The 6,000-nt window shown below is 37.3% G+C and overlaps 1 protein-coding gene across 11 annotated transcripts in view; it reads right to left on the reverse strand.

Annotated features, from left to right (window-relative positions):
- Window positions 1-5,403, reverse strand: part of ZNF366 (zinc finger protein 366) — a 34,065-nt gene extending 28,662 nt beyond the window's left edge. For 6 of the 11 annotated variants that reach the window (XM_048292093.1, XM_048292090.1, XM_048292092.1 and 3 more), the window contains exon 1: window positions 5,280-5,403. The gene's annotated coding sequence lies outside the window, so the exon portion shown is untranslated. Of the gene's footprint in view, window positions 1-4,033; window positions 4,194-5,279 lie in introns of those variants that run through there. The other 5 variants (XM_048292095.1, XM_048292091.1, XM_048292094.1 and 2 more) reach the window with 1 other exon arrangement.
- Window positions 5,404-6,000: the final 597 nt, after the last annotated feature.

Below are 6,000 nucleotides of genomic sequence, written 5' to 3' on the forward strand. Positions count from 1 at the left end.
TTCTGATACATCCATCCTGGACAACTTTAAAGTACAAGTTTGGTTTAAATCCAGTGTACTGCATGCTGGTAAGAGCACATACTCCTTCCAATTTACAAAGACTTTAGTGGCAGGTCCAGCTTAGAGCCCACCATAAAACAGAAGGTCTTTCATCACTGCAAAAAGAGTCTAATAGTTACATTGCAACCCTGAACACAGAAGACTGAAGTGGCTCTTTTGGAGCCAGGAATAGCAGCAATTGAATGAAAAGAAGACTTGAAGAGATCTTGTCCTTCCCAGGCAACACACTTGTGGCTTATCAGAGTGGCTGGTGTCAGAACAAGAAGGAGCGAAGCCACATGCTTCTCTCCCAGACCCACCACATCTGGTCCTCCACTGTAGGAAGACCAAGATTTAAGATTCTTCCGTGTAGGGAAATTAGGTGGTGTCTATTCTTCGTCAGGCCTTCATCAGAGGACTGCGTGGGTGGTGCCTACTTGTTGTGCACTAGTATCCCTTCTACTACAACATCATCCAAGAAAAACTAAGCTAAAAATGTATGCTGCTTCTCATAGCCTTGATTTCTATCTCAAATTGGTAAAGATGTTATCAGTGTAGGAAACTCACTTTACCTTGTAGCTTTTAGCAATTAAACCAATCTTCAATTTTGTATTTTTCAGTGTTCTCTGAATTCTAGTACTTCTAATGAGCATATGCAGATGAAAAACTGCATGTTTCCAGGTTTGCTTTTTCGAAGATTCACAAGGGAAAAATAGGTTTTCAGGAAACACGATCTTTACCCTAAGATTTTTCCTTTAAATCAAATTAATTCCTGCATATCCGCAAAGTAGAAGGAAAATGTGTTAGTGTTTTAGCTGTCATGGTAGAAGAGGGAGGAAGGGAAGAGAAATTAAAAACAGGGTGGTATTTTCATCCTACATTTAAATAATTAATAATGGGGTTTTTCTAACATAAAAAGCAGGAAATAAAAAATGAAAGTTTAAAAAAGGCAATTATTCACATAATTTCTTCCCATAACCCCCAGAGCACAAAAATATTTTCTTTTACTACACGATTACTTAGCTTAATTACTACCAGTGACATTACAAGTTTTTACAGTACATTAAGAATTGTTGGTTGAGAAAGAAAATGCTGTTTTGTTTATCAAGAGCAGAGTAACATGTATAAAACCATTTGCTTTACAGAATCAAGTCAAAAAGTTTTAAAGTTTGGAAGGAATTAACCAAACATTAAGTAATATTTTTCACTGGATCATTAGTATTTTAGAAGTCAAGCAAGAAGGAGTAGTCCCTGCCAGATAGATATAAACAAAATATACACATCCAGCATGCAACTCTATGTGTGTTTTAAGTAACTGCTGAGGATTAACTTAGGCCTCTTCATTGGATAAAAATCTCAATATCATTTATAAAGTGCCCCTGCATTTTTACAGCAATGGAAAGCTGCAGTCCCAATTTCAGAATATCAGATTTTCAGAAAAAAAGAATAATCCCAACTAAACTTTTGTCTCTTTCCCCACCCCCAACGCCAGATTTGTTTCTTTCTTTTTAAAGGCTTTGCATTATTTGTGTCTCTGTAATTCTTTCACCTCCAAGATGACATTCCTTCCTTTTCAGTGGTCTTCTGAGATCGTAAACTAGGTCATGGAAAACTACTGCACTTAAGAAGAAAGTAACTATTTGGTTTTCATAGGTGGTTTATTTTTAAAAATTGGTTGGGTTATAAAAGTAGTCCATCAAACAAATGAATAACTTGACAACAATCTGTAGCAGTCTCACAGCATTTATAAGGTCTGTTTGAAGGAGTAGTTTGATTGGATCAGTTGCTACTGAAGAACGTGCGTTGATGCTCAGAAACTATGGATCATTTTTTATCAACTAGTAAGTAAGATGTTGCCTTACACACTGTTGATTTGTGTCCTTTAACCACAGCCACAGGAAAGCCCTATTACCTTCTGCAGCCTTTACTGCTTTTGATTATTATGGTGCCATTCTGCTGACACATACAGAAGAGTGGAGCAGTCCACTCAGAAATCTTTCTGCACCATTGAGTCTGCAGTTTCAAAGACTGGAAACAACGTAAGTGCTGTCTGAGATCCATACTCTTCTGTCTCAGTATATGGGGCTTGTCTTGGGTTGCTTCCATGATTCGCATCCCCTCATGTGTATCCTACTCTAAATTGTGTATATCTCTCTGGCACTACTAGGAACAGCACTTAAAGATACGACTCTACATTTATCCGTGAAATGCACATCATGTCTTTCAGACTACCACTGCTCTGCACCTGGATAGTCCTAAAACAGGCTCTGGTTGATAAGCTTGTTTGTAAGACTGAAAAACAAGTGAAAAAAACCTCCTTGAGATTCAAATATTCAAATTATCTCCTGGTCAAAAATATACTTTAGGCATGCCAAAATGTTAGTAGGAGTGTAACTCAGTGCTACTATTCTGTATCTGAAAAGTGTCAATAGTTTACACCATTAAAGAGGCTGGTCCTAAATATAAAAAGGTAATTGACATTTACAGAATAACTTCTCTTAATTTCTATGCTTTTTGAACCAGATCTGTTAACTTGGGATTTCCACGGGCTACAAATTCTTTCTGTAACTTCTCTGCCATTACTGGTATAGTTTTGTTTTTCTATTTCCAAACAAAAGCAATATTCTTCTATATTTTATTTCATTATAATTGAGAACAAATCAAATGGAAATAATGGTTTTAAATAATTCTCTGAGGAAATATATACACTGACTGACCATTTACTTATTTATGTTATATACATAACTGTGGCTATAAGCAGTAGAAGCAGTAAGACTTCAAGCAAAATAAACACAACCTGTCTCTTTTTATTCTTGGTTTGTTGTGTGATAATTGTTATCATTTTAAGATTTGAGTCATTAACTATTAACAGTCCAGTTTCTCACAAATATTGGGGTGAATAACTGAAAATTCATTTCACAAACATTTAATTTGTGCTGTGAACTGCAGTAGTAAATCTGTACCCAATCCAAAATCAGACTATAGCTTTCTCTGCTTGTAAATATCTCAGTGATGTAGGAATAACATGTCAGCAAAACAAAAATCATCATCCTGACACCTCAAGAAAGATATTAGTTCTGTTACAGGCTCCTGTTGTATTAAATCATCTTACAATAGTTCTGGCAATAAATTATAGAGGCGAAAACAAATAAACTCCAGAAGATTGCAAAGATATATTTTTTGAAGGAAAGTAAACCTAATAGGTAAAATCTACAAATGACATTCAAACTTCAAGGTCTGTTTTTAACTGTCAAATTACCAAGTGTTCCTTTAAAAAACCTCTTTCTCTGTGCTCATTATTGGGAACTGGGTTTGAAAACAGTATATACTGGTTTTTTTCACCTACCAGGATTTGAACAAACTTGTTCTTATTTATGTATTTCAGACAGTGTCTCAGAGAAAGAATTTATTGTTTACATGATCTAAATCAAGAATACACAAATGTTTATCATGTTCAGAAACAAAATCTGTACCTAAAGGCTGCAGCTTGCTCTTACCTACATGATAAACTAAACTTCTGAGCTAACCAGACCAAAACTTACAAGTGAGTGCAATCCAGACTAATACCCTGCAGTTTGAACAAAATACCACTAAAAACACAGAGCTTGTGTAATTTTTTGTGTGTGTTTGGAAGACTCCTATACGTCTCACTTGATGTAAAAACTGGTATTCCAGGTGTTTGACATGTAACTGTCAAAATAGCTGTCCAAATCATCTCTTTAATTTGAATCAGTATTTAGTCACATAAAAATAAACCCAGATATCCCGAGTGGAAGATGTGGCAAATGGTTTTCATGGCAAGAAGTGGCATACGTTTGTTATTAGCAGATAACAAATTGTTTGTGGGTTGTGTATAACCAAATAAACTATTGACTGGTAGCAAACTAGACTGAGCGGCAACATTAAGCTAAGGAGTTCAAGAAACAAGTTATTCCATCTCCTTTGGCAGAACCCCCTCTGGCTGCTCCCAAAGCAAAAGGAATTTACAACTTACCCAGAAACTGGGCTGAATTTGTGGTAGATCATGCCTTCTTAGGGGAAGAACTTGCAGAAAGACACCGGATAGAGGGAGGCAAAAAGTCCTTTCCACTAGTTGTTTCAGTGAGGAGTGGGAGCAGAAGGCTGTCCCAGGGCGGAAGCGCAGCCCAGGTACCCTGGCGGGAACAGGAGCTGGAGCAGGGCAGCTGGACCTGCCTGCCAGCCCTCTGCAATATCTGCCCACCACTTGTAGCCTCTCTGTCTGGGCTCTGGGCATCCTGCAGAGGACCCTGCACTTCAGAGAGCAGCAGCTTGAAGAAATACTGAATCATAAGGTGAACAAGTTCTCCTTCTGCAAAGAAATGGACACCTGCCCTATATGTGCCCCACTTCTGCATTCTGCTTCTATAAAAGTGTGCAGGGGGGGATTTTTCTCATGCCATATTTGAAACATACGCTTGCATTCAATCACTCATTTTCCATGGCAATTCTGATCATTCTGATGCATTTATGAACAGCGTGAAAAACATTATTGATGTCTACAAAAATGCAAACAAGAGATACAAAATTGAGTCCATCCTACTACTGATGTGGATGATCAGCCTCAGTGTTATGTACTACGCAACATGAACTTTTTCTTTTGTTTTGTTGTATTTCAAGTGAGAGCCAGGAACCATCTTACCACCTCTTAAATGTCACTGTTCCTAGACTAATCATATACACAGATGAGTAGAGATAAACATGTGTAATCCTAAACACAATGCAGTTTGAAGGGAACAAAAACAGCCCCAGTAATTCTTCTCCCAGTATAGCACAGGTTGGCATGTTGGAGCAGACTTCAGTACTGGCAGATGATAAATGAAATACATCGATTTCTCTATGACAGCTCCTCTCTATATTTTACAAATGGCCCATTGAATTTTGCTGAAACTGTTGGGATAAAGTTAGTGAAGCCTGTAAGAAGATTCTGGTAGCAGAACTTACATATGCAAAATTCACAGCAGGTTATATTATGACTATTATCATCCTTGTTGGAAAATACTTTCCTATCTGCATAGGTTAAACCATACGGTAATAGCACCAGTATCTAAAAACCAGACTGCAGGTATCTCTAGCGTAAATAGACTTCTTGTTAATGCATATGGTTATTATTCTTTTATCAGTTAAATGTGTATCTGATTAACACCTTTTCTTAATACAAAAGCAGATATATATATTGCAGTTCTAAAGAGTTAACCATAAAAGCATTTTACTTAACTTACCAGTTGTTGAAGCTGGAAGGAGTCTTGCCCTAAACTCTACCTGCTCTCATGTTTGTAATATCTGTCTCTCTCTCCCACTGTCTCCCTCCCCCCCGTGCAGAGATTGCAGTAAACTTAGAAAACTAGCAGGGACAATGTTTCAAATGACTTAAGAAGGAGAACAGGAACAGTCATTTCGTTCTCTTTTTTTTTTTCAGATGAGTACAGTACCTTCAGAAAGAAGGAAGGAAGGGAGGGGAGAGGAAGTCAACAACCCTTTGCTTTCCTGCAAAAAAATAAGGAAACAGCAGATAGCAATCTCGTTTTCTCTCAAACAAAATGTTTGGAAAAATAAATATATCCAATCCAAAAGGAATTCCTCAAGTATTATATCTGCATTAATGGCTTCATAAAACCTTCTTTACAGCTTGTTATGTGCAACTACATGAAATGAATTTCCTAAGTAGTGGGTAGGAATAAGACACCCATATCTTACGCAGAACAATTAGCCGTAAGCTTGCATAGATAATGAAGGCTTTTACTCTAGAGAAAGACTAATCATAGATGTATACACGGATCTTGTTTCCATGGTGATATAGGTAAAAAAATGCCTAAACCCCCTCTTTACTCTGATCACAGGAAAATAGCGCATTGGCTATTTATAGAACACTGTGGGGGAAAAAAAAGGGGATAAAAGGGGTCAGAAAAGTGGCAAGGATCCTAGCCTGATACTGGCAGTGCA

Source organism: Corvus hawaiiensis, chromosome Z, assembly GCF_020740725.1.
Source record: "Corvus hawaiiensis isolate bCorHaw1 chromosome Z, bCorHaw1.pri.cur, whole genome shotgun sequence".
NCBI classification, from domain to species: Eukaryota; Metazoa; Chordata; class Aves; order Passeriformes; family Corvidae; genus Corvus; species Corvus hawaiiensis.